At 47.9% G+C, this 13,270-nt stretch overlaps 1 long non-coding RNA gene across 3 annotated transcripts; it reads left to right on the top strand.

Annotated features, from left to right (window-relative positions):
• The first annotated feature begins 4,779 nt into the window (after nucleotides 1-4,779).
• On the top strand, nucleotides 4,780-12,711 carry LOC106026981 (uncharacterized). 3 transcript variants are annotated; one of them, XR_010050403.1, is made up of 6 exons: nucleotides 4,780-4,987; nucleotides 5,150-5,238; nucleotides 5,366-5,617; nucleotides 5,720-7,043; nucleotides 10,873-10,947; nucleotides 11,137-12,711. It is a non-coding gene; the product is annotated as an uncharacterized LOC106026981 (long non-coding RNA). The 3 variants fall into 3 exon arrangements; XR_002790427.2 differs by having other exon boundaries at nucleotides 10,873-12,711; XR_010050402.1 differs by having other exon boundaries at nucleotides 5,720-5,925; nucleotides 10,873-12,711.
• The last annotated feature ends 559 nt before the right edge of the window (nucleotides 12,712-13,270 follow it).

The following is a 13,270-nucleotide window of genomic DNA, read 5'->3' on the forward strand; positions in this document are numbered from 1 at the left end:
AAGGACAGGGCCTTAGGTTAGGGTGAAGTGAGCCTTTCTGGAGGAGGTGGCATGCGGCCGGGTGCAGAGTGAGGCAGAGGTTTTCTGGGCTGCACTGGGGCCCCAGGGACAGGGACTGGGGCAGGGAGAGCCCCTTTGCATGGGCAGAGGAGGCAGGGGAGGAGTGCTGTGGAGAGCAGCGAATGCCAAGACCCGAGCTCGTCTGCAAAGTGCACCATACGACTTCTTGCAGTGGCCACTGTTTTGAGATCCCCGAGCAAAGCTGGGGTTCCAGTACCACAGCCACTAGCACCTGCCCTAACGGGGACTGGGTGGTGCCTACAGGGAGCCTCTCATGGGCCACTGCCTTTACCGGGCAGACGGCCCAATACCAGGGTGCCAGACCTCACATGGTGTCTCACGCAGGAAGGGTGCTGCCCCGGCAGATGCTCTGTGGCTGTTGTCGGACCTGAGTCCAGTTCCTGCCAGTGTGGTTGTCACCCGGGCACTGCAGGTCCTGCCTTGTGTTCTTCACCTGTGCTTGGGAGACCTGCACTAGGGGAGCCCCTGGCTGTTCCCATGGAGAGTACAGATTCCACGTATCACCATAGGAAACAAGCCCAAAGCTGAGACTTCTTCTTATAGCTCCAGGGTAACCAGGGCATGATGCATGCGAGGATAGGCCTCTTTCCCTGTGTCACAGAAAATAATGGGAGGAGGGAAGAAGAAAGGGAGAGGCTTGAAAAAATACTGTGAGCCACTTTAAATTCATGAGCAAATACCAACCAGGTGTGGTGATGCATGCCTGTAGCTCAGCACTCAGGAGGCTGAGGCAGGAGGATCTCTGGGAGTTTGAGGCCAGCCTGGGGTATGTAGTGAGTTCAAGGTCAGCCTGGTCTACACAGTGACACCTTGTCTCCAATAAATAAATAAGTAAATAAATCCATGAACAAATACCTGAATGGGTTTGAAAGAGTGATGGGAAGCCAGGCATGGTAATACAACCTGTAATCCCAATATTCCAGGAGGCTGAGGCAGGAGGACTGAGTCTAAGAGAAGCCTGAGCAGCTAGGCAGACTTAGCAAGACTGTATCTCAAAACAGAACATGAAGAAGCCCTGAGTTCAATCCCCAGGACAAAAAGGACAGAAGATAAAGGGAAGAAAAACAGTATCAGGAAAGCAGGGAACCCAGTCTGCGAGACAGAGAGAAGCCCCCAAATTCTTTTTTTAAATTTTATTTTCTGGACAAAAGGTAAAACAAAATTTCATAACAAAATAATAGGAGAATAACAATAGCTAATGAATTACATGCTGTTATCTTTAAAGTATTGCTCAGGGTACAGGACATGAACATAAAAACTTCCTGAATGCTGGTGTCTCCCCTGTCCACACGTTGGAACCTAATGTGACAGTAGTTGCTTCGTCAGCCCTGAGAACCACCCCCATCACCATTCTCATTCACATCAATAGCATCCCACTCAGTTTGCAAGGATGCAGCTTGCTCTCTGCAATCATGTTTTGATGGTTTCTGAGATATCTAATGCAGGCCGGGACAAACAGCCCCAACTCTTGGGAAGCATGCGACTCAACCCAGCAGGCAGGGGCAGAGGTCCCTGTGTCCCAGAAGGCGGTGAGCTGGTTGCCAGCCTGCCAGCCTCAGTCTGGGTTTGAAGAGGAGCGAGGACCCTGGGTTTCCCTGCAACACCCTCTTCGAAGGCTTGTGCTGTACAGAGATGGACAGAGATGGTAGCTGAGCCTGCAGAAGGGGAGGTGGCAGCATCACTTACACAAACCTGGTCCTAAAACACCCTGTCCTCACTGGGAGCTGCCACTGCATGGCATTAAACTGTGTGGGCTGGGCTGGAACTTGTGGTCCTCCTGCCTCAGCCTCCTGGAGTGCTAGGATTACAGGTCTGCACCAAGTGCCCAGATTCCTTCCATCACACTAGCCCAGAGGATGGGTCCTTCCACATGTATTTGCAGACTTTTGTAGGTAATGTGAAAAGGAGGCAGCACATTAGTAAATGAATGAACAAGCACACACTTCTGTTAAACAGAAATTCCCCTGTCCTAATCCCCATTGTGGTGTCAAATTTGGCCAGCGGGGACAGTCCACTCAGTCCACTCTCTCCTGTTTGCATTGGGACCTCATTAGCCCTCCTCCCTGCATGATCACAATTACCAAAACTACATTCACTGTTTTCAGTTCGGACTTTTGGGAAAGCAACATCTCTCACCATGCTGGGAACGCACCTTCATGCTCCATCCAGTACATGGGTTCTGCCTTTTCCAAACCACAGCGCTCTCAGCCTGGCTGCTGTGACAAACCCAGCAAGCATCTGTCTAAGCCTTCTGCCTTTGTACGAGGACTATCAGTCCCTGAAGAATGAATGTCGGATCTCTTGCTCATAAATACCTTCATTTATGGGAACGAAATTATACCCAAATGCCATAACCACACTTGCTCAAGTCTTTGTGAGGATAGTGTCACTTAGTGTGTTATAGGTCTATAACTTCTGGCCAACCAAGAAAAGGAAAAAAATAGTTTAGGAAGACGCTTCATTGCATCTCATCCTATTGAAAGTAAATGATAATCCTGCGCAGGTGGCAGGCCCATGCTGGGAGCTGCCCACTTCCCTCATCCTCCTCTATACCCTTCCTGTGTGCAGTTTTTGTTAATATTGATTTGGTCATCTCAGAAACGAAGGCCAGCTCACCGGGACCAGTCACCTGCTTGACACTGACTCCAGTGCCTGTCTGAGGTCCAACACTAACCCTAAGGCACACGAATTGCACCCAGCCTGTAGCTCACACCTTCTACATGAAGAGTCTGCCTTGCACTGGAGACTGTAAATCTCAGAAACCCTGGTCCTATTCCCACTTCTGCTGCTTCAGGGCCAGGATCCAGTTTTGGTTTTCCAAATCCCCCCAGTCCCAGCATGATTCTGATTTGGGAACTACCCAGCCTAGAAGACCTTGTAAAACAGAGTTCTAGTTCTTTTGGTTAACTTCAAAGTACATAGCATTTGTTATGTTTTGATTCTTTGAGACAGAGTCTCACTATGCACTTCAGGATGGCCTGAACTCACTCTGTAGCCCAGGCTGGTCTTGAACTTGGGATGGCCCTCCTGATTCTGCCTCCCGAGTGCCAGGATTGCAGGTGTGTGCCACCACCACACACGCCTTCAGTGTACAGCACTTAAATCTGGTTTCTCTTCCTCTTTCGAACTACAGTATCTCTGACTTTTAGTGGCTTGACTTGTAGTTTTTGACTTTCAGATGGCGTAAAACTATGTGCATTCAGTGGAGATCCTGCTTCAAACTTTGAATTCAGATTTCCGCTGTGCTCATGATGCTGCTCCATCCTTCCTGATGCTGTAGACAGTATGGCAGCTCCAGGTCGGCCAGGCGGTGACCACCAGAGAAGTGCCCTCTCCAGCTCACCACCTTCCCTCCCTTTCTAGCTCCAGCCTTAGCTGGACTCTGGGCTGCACCGCCATGGCTGCCTCAGTGTCCTTAACTGATCAAAGCATTTTCCTTTCGTGGTGACTTTGACTTTGGGGAAGAGCACACATCGCACAGTGCCAGATGCGGTGAAGAGCGGGTGAGGACACAGTGTCATGATTTTACAGGCTGCCTTCCCCTTGAATGGCGCTCAGCTGCCTTTACCCTATATGTGATCCCAACACTCATGATAGAGGACTCCAGAACTGCTTCAGAAAAGTGGCAAGAACGACGGAATAAATGTGTTTGAAGCAAGGGAAAGGATTGTGAGGGGGATTCAGGGCACTGTGCCTGTGACTGTAAGAAATTTTTGTAAAGCTTAAGCATTCACTGTAGATTTAGATCACCCCTTACACTGTTCAGTAATTAGCACATCCATCAGCCTCCAACATTCTGCAAAGCTGACTTGGGCAGAGGATGCCATCGCTCCCCAGAAAGCCACTGCTTCTCCTTCTCCACACCAGAGACCAAAGCCTGCTCTGTCTGGGCAGAAGGTCCCCAGTCTCCTCCAGGAAGCTGTCACCACAGGAGCTGCCTCCCCCCCCCCCCATTCTCCAGGTCCCTAACACAGAAGACACCTGTAAGCCAAGAAAGTTGCCTTTTCCTCTCCTTTTAAACCACACAAGTGGATTCTACCCCTATCCCTTCCTGTCCCCGCAAATGCTCACAACCAGGTTCCACGCTTAGGAAAGTCCCTGATGTCCTCCGTGGGAACCGCCCTAACTCAGGGAGGTTTGAAGGAAAGATGTTCAACACGGAAAGTGAGCTCGGGGATATGTGTCCCCCACAACCCGCACCCCTGGGTGTCTGAGCTCTCTGGGCACAGGAGGCTCGGGTGGACTGGGAGGCCGCCTGCCGAGGACCCAGGCTGGTGGACGGAGATGGGGCGCCAGTGCCCAGCAAACCGCAGAGCTATCCTACCCCCAAAGCCGAATTCCGTGGTCACTGGTAGCTACCTGTTTGTGTTGTTTGCTTGGCTTGGCTTTGCTCTCGCTGGTTTAAGGAAGCAAAGAAAGAAGAAAGAGAAAAAATCTCCACACTCAACGATAAGGCTATTTAGCAACCAGGCACAGTATTTACCAGCGGTATGCATCCTGCCTTCTTCAGTCACTGCTGCTGTTTCCTAAGACTCCACTTCACAACCAGCCGGGTGGAGCCAAGTGCGCCCTGCGGTGAGCGCACTTCCTCCCTGGTTTCCTGTTGGCCCCGGGGGAGCCTGCGCCTCAGCCCCGCCCCCTTCCCCGAGGGCCTCTGAAGTCATCTCTGCACGTGTCTCCAGTCTGGGGGATCCGGTCTCCTTCCTGCCTCTCCGCCCATCCCTTTGTTTGCCCAGGCTGCTGTCCTGGCAAACAGCAGGTGCTGGGGTCAGAACAACAGTGTCCCTCTGCAGACTGAGCCCAGATGGGGAGTCAGGACTCAATCACGCAAACTCCAGCTGGGCCAGGACAGCCTCACCCGAAGGCAGCTCGGGCTGCATCCAGAGTAGAAACCACTGCAGCCCAGGTGCGACACCCTCTCCATTCAGCTTCCTTAAGGAACTCGGGAGGCAGCTGCGGACCTGGCAGGGACTCGGGCCTGTGGAGTGTGAGGTGGGGAGAGACCCCTGGGCATCTAAATAAGTCGGGAAAGGAAACACTTCCTTACCACTGCCTCTGCTTCATCCAGAGGGATAAGGAGGAGATAAACAGGGGAAGGCGGCGGACAATACAGCCACTATGTCAGTGACCTGAGTCGAGGGACCTTACCTCCCCCAGGTAACGTCTAGATTTCTGTGAGCCTTGCTTTATGTTCTGATACCATTGCTGTGTAACTGTCTTTCTTTAGTCTTACTTCTGAGAGATGTTTACATGGAAAAGTGTGTGACGTTAGCCTACTTCCCAGGGCACACAAAGGGGTCAGTGACAAGGACAGAGACACCGAACTCTAGCAACCGAAACTGGATGGGGATAAAGTGTTGCTGAAACTTTAGGACCTGAAGCCTGTAAGTCACAAACCAGTGTCACATGATCTCAACCTTAAATCTTTGACCTTATGACCTCCTGACCTTTGACCTTTAGGCGTAAGCCGCAATATGCAAGCTAAGAGAAGTCAGGGTGACCTTAAAATGTAAAATCGAGCCTGTTTACAGTGAAGGTGAGTAATGCTGTGTAATTTTGATATCTCAGTCCTGAGCTGCAGGCTTTATGTAAATTGACTGCCGAGCTAACAGCCACTGCTGCTGCTCCTATTTTGCAGAATCAGAAACTGAGGCATTAAAGGCGTCATGTGACTTGGCCAAGGTCATCTAGTTACTGAATGAGCATCAGTCTTCGGACCCAGCTGCTCAGAATCTAAAGCCTCCCTCTCTGTGCCTCGACGTCACTGCTCTTCACATGAGAATGTCATCCCAGATGTAATCATCCCAGATCAGCATGGAGGAAGTCATGATAGTCCTCCTCAAGGTTTGCTACGTGTCCAGCAAACACGCCAGGCTTTAAATTCACTGCCGAGTTCAGCCCTGTTAACGTCCATCAGGCAGGGTATTACTGTGTCCTGGTTTTCCGATGGGACGCAGAGCTCAGGAAGGCTGGTGACTTACTTGCCCAAGGTTGTGGAGAAAGTCAGGACAGAAAGCAGGGCACACGTAGAGTGCAAAGCCCCAGGAACTAACGATGAAGCTAATCTCATCCCGATTTGACGTAGCCGTCCACTCACCCTGTGTGTGAACACATCTCGCGTCTGAGACCATTTGCAGCGTAGGCTTTGAGTTTCTCGTCTTGGACCCCAGGAACCCAAGTGCCTGTGTAAAGATCAAACTCATAGCTTCATCTCATAGCTCACTGTCTAAAGGGGCTCTTAACCCACAGAGTTGAATCATGACCACATAGACTGTTCCTGAACTTTCTAGTTGTCCTTTGTGAAGGCATTACCTAAAACACATCTGCCTGGATTGCACCCCGTCCCAGCTCAACTGGACTGACTGTCTACATCACGAGGCCATATCCTGGTCCCTTAAGGAAAGGACTCTGTCTGAGTTAGCTTCAGCTAATGTGGTCTCAGTTTCTTCACATGTAACGTGAGGTTATCTCCAAAGCCCCTGTGTCCAGCTTCCTGTGGATTCACCATGCATGCATCTGGTGAATCTGAAAAACAAAACAAAACAAACTCCTGGTCGTGACAGACCCCTGGAACAATGCCACAGTGTCGTGGGCTCTCGGTCCACCTCTTAGGAGGTTTGTTCAGACAGCGTTCGCCTTTATCAGTGCTGCCCAAGACATCACCCCCGGCTCAGTGATTTCAGATTTCACCCTTGTGTTATGCTCTGGATGTTGTGGGCTAGAATACAGTGGGAATCATTCTTAGTTCCCTGATGCTGAATGCTTGGCTGAAAACAAGTCAGAGGCTGGGGATGAAGCAGGGGCTGTGCCTTGGTTTCTTTTTGCTGCTATGACAAAATAAGCAACAGAAATAGAGACTGAGAGAGTAATGACATGGACTTGGGAAGCAGTTAGGTCTGCAGCCAGCTCCCTCCTGACTCCCCCCAGTCAACGGCTTCCATGAATTCCCTGCTTAACAAAAGGTAGTTTCAGTTGTGATTCTATCACTTGTAACCATGAGTTCGTGACTTAAACATATTAGATATAAGCAACACCCCACAGTGTGGATCTGACGATCTCGTTCCAGTCTTTGGCCCTTATTATGGTCTCTTGGGTTCAAGGGCTCCTGGTTAGTTAGAGATGCTGGGCTAGACCGGGGGGGGGGGGGGGGGGGAGGTCCCTAAATTCTCATGATTCTGGGGTCCAGCCTAGCTAGACAGCCTGGCCTGGATCCTCTGATGACACCAGCATGTCTCTGGGAAGCTGAGATTGTACTGATTGTCACAGGTGGCGAGGATGTCAAATCCCTCAAAAATGGCAACTTTTCTTTCCTTGTGGTGTCACCTGTAGGTGCACCGATATTCATAGCTATTATTTTGAAGACGTGTAAAGTTTTACTCACTAAAACCTGGCTCCGGCCGGCGTAGTGGCTGCCTCTCCTCAACGGAGGACTCCAAGGCCACCCCTGGGATGAGACCTCTGCGCCATTCTGAGCCACTTTGCTCTAAAAAGGTTGCTCTTAATGAAAACCTTTATAGGCCTTTTTTCTCTCCGGGTCATTAAGTTTCGCTATATTTGAAGCGACTGGTATTTAGGGAAACTTTTGACTTTTGGTATGTGTATTTATTTGCAGACTCCGTGGGATAAGAGAATTGATGTTGTATTAAGGTTATGGACAGAACTCACAGTTATGATTTCCCTGAGACTATAGATAATTTATTTTCTTTTTTGAAAATAGATACATTAAATATATATACATTGTTATGCTTATATTTGTAAATAAACATTCGTAGAAAGTTAAATAGTACCTATGGTTTTTAAACCACATATTTATTTATTTGAGACAGGGTCTCTTTATGCAGTTCAGGCTGGCCTTGAGCTCACTTTGGAGCCCAGGCTGGTCTCAAACTGGCAACAATCCTCCTGCCTCAGGCTCCTGAGTGCTGGGATTACAGGCGTGAGCCACCACCCCTGGCTAAATCACATAATTTTTTAAAAGCATGTAATAACGAATCTTCTGAGTTGTCTGCTCTAAAATTTCAACTTTTTAAACCGAGTTCTTGTGATATTTCCTATTTCTAGATAATAGGGCCTTTCTACTTGTTATCATTTTAGACATTATCTCTCCACTTCCTGTTACAATAGATGAGGCTGTTCTGTTACCCTTCCGCTCCTGAGCTTTTATCTCAGCCGATGCCACCAATTTGCCCCGATTCCTTTAACCTTACTAGGACCGCATCACTGTTGCTCACCCCTGAGCGGAGAAAGGTCATGTAATGTTTCCTTTCTTGTACAACTGTTTGTTCTTCCTAGACTTCACTGTCTCATTTTGTTCCCTGGCTGGGCTTTCTATGTTCCCGTATTAAATGTTTTTCCAAGTGCTCCATCAGCTGTACCAGGTTCCAAGGATATTTTTTTCAAACAGTTCAAATGTGTTCATAAATGATCAATTTCATTTTTCTCTCTGGAGCCTTCCTTTCCGGAAACCTCAGGCTTCCTGTCCCAATCCGGACTGAGTGTTCTATCAGCCTGCTGTACATCTGTCATCTAGGGACTTCCCTTATCAGAGGCAGCAGTGTTATTGGGGTTTTCTGCCTCTGCTTCCATTGCATGGGCCCGCTGGTGTCACAGCTGACACAGTAAGATGGCTGGCACCTTCTTGGTGAAAAGGCTTCCCTAAAGAGGAACTCTAGCAGAAAGTAACATCTCCCTTCTAATGATCATATTCCAGCTCCAAAGCAGGCATGTGTATGGCTAATTGGCCCCTGCTAGACTGGAAGAAATGAAAGCTCTGAGGGTTCCCATGACTGGCCTCTCCTTAGGAAGACGGGGTGTTCTCAGAAAGAAGGGGGGCCATGGACTCAGGTCACATGTCTGCTAGAGGGATGGGCCAAGAAAAAGAAATGGAAGTACATTAACTGGAGGATCAAGGTTCTATTCTTGGTTGTACCTACTGAGTAGATGTGTGACCAAACTGATTGGACTCTGTTCACCTCAGTGTCCTTTCCTTTCAATAGAAGGATCTAGACTGAGGTGCTAGGATAATCCAGGATTCTAAGAGCTTCATTTTGTCCAAGAAGAGCTCGTGAAATAAAGGATGCTCTGGCTCGGACCTAGGTTCAATCACAAAATAGTAATAAAACATGAAAGTGGGACCAGAGAATAAATAAATGGCCCCAAACAACAGTTAACAGTGATTAAACTTTTACATGGATGGGCCAGACATGGGGAGTGCTTTGTTTGGATATCACCTCTTTAATTTCTAAGAATTCTTTCATGTTCTCTGGTGGGTCCATTTCAAAGTGTCGTGTGTCATCTTTAGTTTTGTCTGTAAAATGAAAATCATACCCTAGCCTGCTTCATGAAGGGTAGACAGCCATTTGCTTGTGAAGCATTCAGAAGTGAATATAATAAGCATCCAATACATTTGAATTACTATCAGCTATTCTGGTTAGGTTTCGCCACCCAGGGCGCACGGAGGGGACACCTGCCCCCTCTGCTCAGTCACCCCCATTTTCTTCACCTTCCCGTATCCAAAACCGCATTGCAATTTTTTGTTTACTTTGATTTTTCTGTGCCTTTTTTTAGTTTCTCTGATCATTTTTAAAAGGAAGAAGTGATGAATATGCTTATGTAATCTGCCACTGTTGACCAACTGTCCAACAGGTTTTTTTTGCTTTCAGTCATTAACTTCATTTCTTTTTCTTTTGTTTTGTCTAATGTGTCACTTCTAAAAGACTCACACACTTAATTGTGAGAACTTTCTCCTCCTCATCAGTTAAGTATGAGTAATGCTGTGTAACCTCTTCAGCAGGGTGTCTGGAACACAGGAAGGGCTGAAAATACATTGCAGGGGCCCCACTGTTACTTTCTATCCTAACATATCTCACGCTTTCCACACTAAATCAGCTTTGCTCTGCAGTGGGGAGGTGGGGGCACAGTGCGTCTCCTCACCTGTGCCACCAAAGACATTGGTGAATAGGTAGAATTCGGGAGGGCAAAGCCTGGGCTGAGATGCCTGGGGGGCTGAGTAAGTGCATTCATGCAGTGCAGCTCTGAACCATGATTGAAGGCAGCAGTGATGTGAGTGCAGGACTCTGTTGGCATATAGGGAGGGAAGATCACACACCGCAGCCTGGTCATTTCCAACACTGAGCTCCTTAGAGCTCTTTTCATGGCCCCATGCAGTCTCCCATTCATTTATTCTGCATTATTTACTGCATGATTGCACTGTACAAGGAGCTGGAACACCTCCATGAGCCAGACAGATGTAGTGTGCGTCATTCCACCAGAGTAGGGGAAACAGTTTTGTCTAACATCAGGAATCTTATTCAGTATTAAGCTAGCATTATGCTGACCCACCAGGTGTCCCTTACTCCCTTTTCCATTGCATTTTCAGCCCCATAATAGAGGTTGCAAAAGCTGCGTCATTCTTAGCCAGTTTCTCTAGCATCCATTTAGTCACAGGGCTCCATTCTAGGCCATCTTACTTAAGCAGTGCCTGCTGGAAGGGACTTGCTTTCTCTGATGGAAAGGATGATGTGTTCGGTGCTGCTTCTTTCTCTCCACTCTCCTCTGAATTTGAAGGCAGTACTTAGAGCCTCAGCAGGTGTCATGGTTTATGTCAGTGGCTCCCAAGCCTCATGCAATTATGGACGCGACCAAATCTAGCATTTGTGATTGGTTCATTGTCTAGCGTTTGGATTGGTGATGTGAGTGTTTCACCCACCCAGGGGTGGAGCCAGGGTATGATGTAATGGTGGGAAGGAGGTGTCTCTCTCTCTTGCTGATTTCAGCTTTTGCTGTTTGCAGCGGCCCTGAATGGCTGCCCTGCCTCGCCATGCTGCCTTGGAGCCAACTGAGTGTGGACTGAAACCTCCAAGAACTGTAAGAAGTAAACCATTTTTTCCCTAACTTTGGGTGTCAGCTTTCGTTTCTCAGTGACTAGTAAAAGTAACTAAGCAGGTATCACAAGGAAAATTAACAATGGCTGAGAAGCGAACCCCATCCTGCCTCTGAACCTCTTGTACCCTCATATTGTTTTACCCATCATAATTCAGGCTTATTTACTCATAGCTGAGAACATTATTAATGGACACTCAAGACTGCCAGCAAGCAGGACATGGTGATCAATGCCTGCGATCTCAGCATGTGGGAGGCTGAGGCAAGAGGACAACCTGGACTATTGAGTGTGATGGGTCTTTAAAAAGACTAAGAGCATTGTGTGAAAATTCTTTTCTCCTTCTTAAAATGAAATTTCAAAAGGGTCGCCAAATTGAATATTTTTTCTAAAAATTTGTATTGTCCTTGGCTGGTTATTTACTTAATATTGCTGGCAGAAAAATGGACTTCTCTCACTTTGGGGTCATTGTGGATTAAAGAGCCAATCTGGATGCTATTAATAAAAAAGTCTTTTAAAGTTTTCCAAAATAGAAATATTCAAGCTCAGCTGGGAAACTAGGGCTTTGGCAACTCCAAGAATTGTAACAAAGAGGAACTGAAATGCTAACCCTAACATAAAAGCCAGAAAAGGAGGAAAGCTCCTACAAGCATCGCACAAAAAGGAAGAACATAAACCCAGCAGACACACAGACAATTTCCAAGTCCATGGGGCTTGCTGGAAAGCCACATCTGATGTCTAGAATGTCCCCCGTGAAGGCTTGGGTGTTCTGAGGCAGAGCTTGTGGAACGAAACTGGATCTCAGCAGTGCTGTTCTCATCATGGATTCATCTATGGATGAGGTCAGAATTGAATGTGATGCTGGGAGGTGGGCCTGGTCAGAAGAGGGGTCACTGTGGGTGTGATTGTGAGGGTGCATTGTCTCCATCACCCTCTGCTGTGCCTTTCCACTGGGCTGTTTCTGCCTTGAACCAACTGACTGTGGACCAAACCGAGTGAGCCAAAACCTTCAAATTCCAAGTGTGGGACGTTATGTCCAGCAGTGAGAAAGTGACTAAGACACCATCCCTGGAGAGTGAATGGTCCCAGTGGAAACTCAGCCCGGGAAGTCTTGGCAATGCAGACTGCAGTGGAACCAATCCAATGACAGAAACCCTTGTATTAATTATAAAAATGAGGTCCTGTCAACTGTGACCAGCAAGCCCACTGTGACCTGACACTTCTCCTGTGTGGTTCATGAGCGAGAATTGCTTTTCCTTTTATAAGTGGTTGAAAAATAATCACAAGGAGAATACTGTTGGGTGACATGTGGTCATTAGCAAAAATGGGAATGACGTTATTAATATGTAAGCTACGCTCACTCCTTTACAAATTATCTGCAGCCACTTTTGTGCCACAATAGCAGAGCCCAGTGGTTGCCACTTGAAGGCCTGCAAAACTCAAAGACAGACTGCCTGACCCTGCAGAAAATGTGTTGCCCTGCTATACAATTTGCAACCTGAGCCATCACACCTCCCACAAGATACCTTAATAGTGCATCGAATGTCGAGCAGGAATCAGGCAGTTAAGCAGGAGGAGGCAGGATGCTGATGCAAAGCCAGGTCCCCACATCTTCTTAGGAGGTGGTTGTTAAAATAATATGACAAAATTAGGTCAGTAATGAACAATACTGGGAAATTTGAAGCGTATTGAAAAGTATCTGCAAAATAAAAGAGAAAAAAGTAAAAGACAATAAAATTGCCTTTAAACACTACCACTTGAAGATCCCAGTTATTAATACTTGAGTTTATTTGTCCAGTGTTTTTCTGTGTACATAATTTTTTCCCATGGAATCTGTCTGCGTGAACTGTATGCAATAGTTTGGATCAGGTTTGAGTGAGCCCCTAAGGATCCATGTGTCGGAAACTGTATTAGTAGCTTTTCCATCCCTGAGGCAAAATTACCAGACACCACAATTTAAAGATCCTTTATTTTGGCTCATGATTTCAGTTCGCGGTCAGCTGCCTCCAAGGCTGAAACAGCCAGGTAGGAGAGTCCGAGCAGAGGAGAGAGAGTTCCTCACCATGCAGCCAGGAAGCAGAGTCAAGGGAAGAGCCAGGGGGAGTTGAAGTGGGAAGCTAAACCCTGCGGGGTGCCACCCCCAATAGCCCACCTCTTCTGCCCCACCTCTTAACAGCACATTGGGCTAGGATTTCCTCCATGGATCAGTGCACTGTTGACTGCAGTGCTCGTGATCCACCCTCCTGAACCCCCTCCCCTGAATGCAGGACCAGCTCCCTGGCTCCTGTCTTGCCCTGTGATGGTTCACTC

The sequence above is a fragment of the Cavia porcellus genome, unplaced genomic scaffold, assembly GCF_034190915.1.
Source record: "Cavia porcellus strain 051 isolate PalLab524CR breed Dunkin Hartley unplaced genomic scaffold, mCavPor4.1 scaffold_11, whole genome shotgun sequence".
Taxonomy (NCBI): Eukaryota; Metazoa; Chordata; class Mammalia; order Rodentia; family Caviidae; genus Cavia; species Cavia porcellus.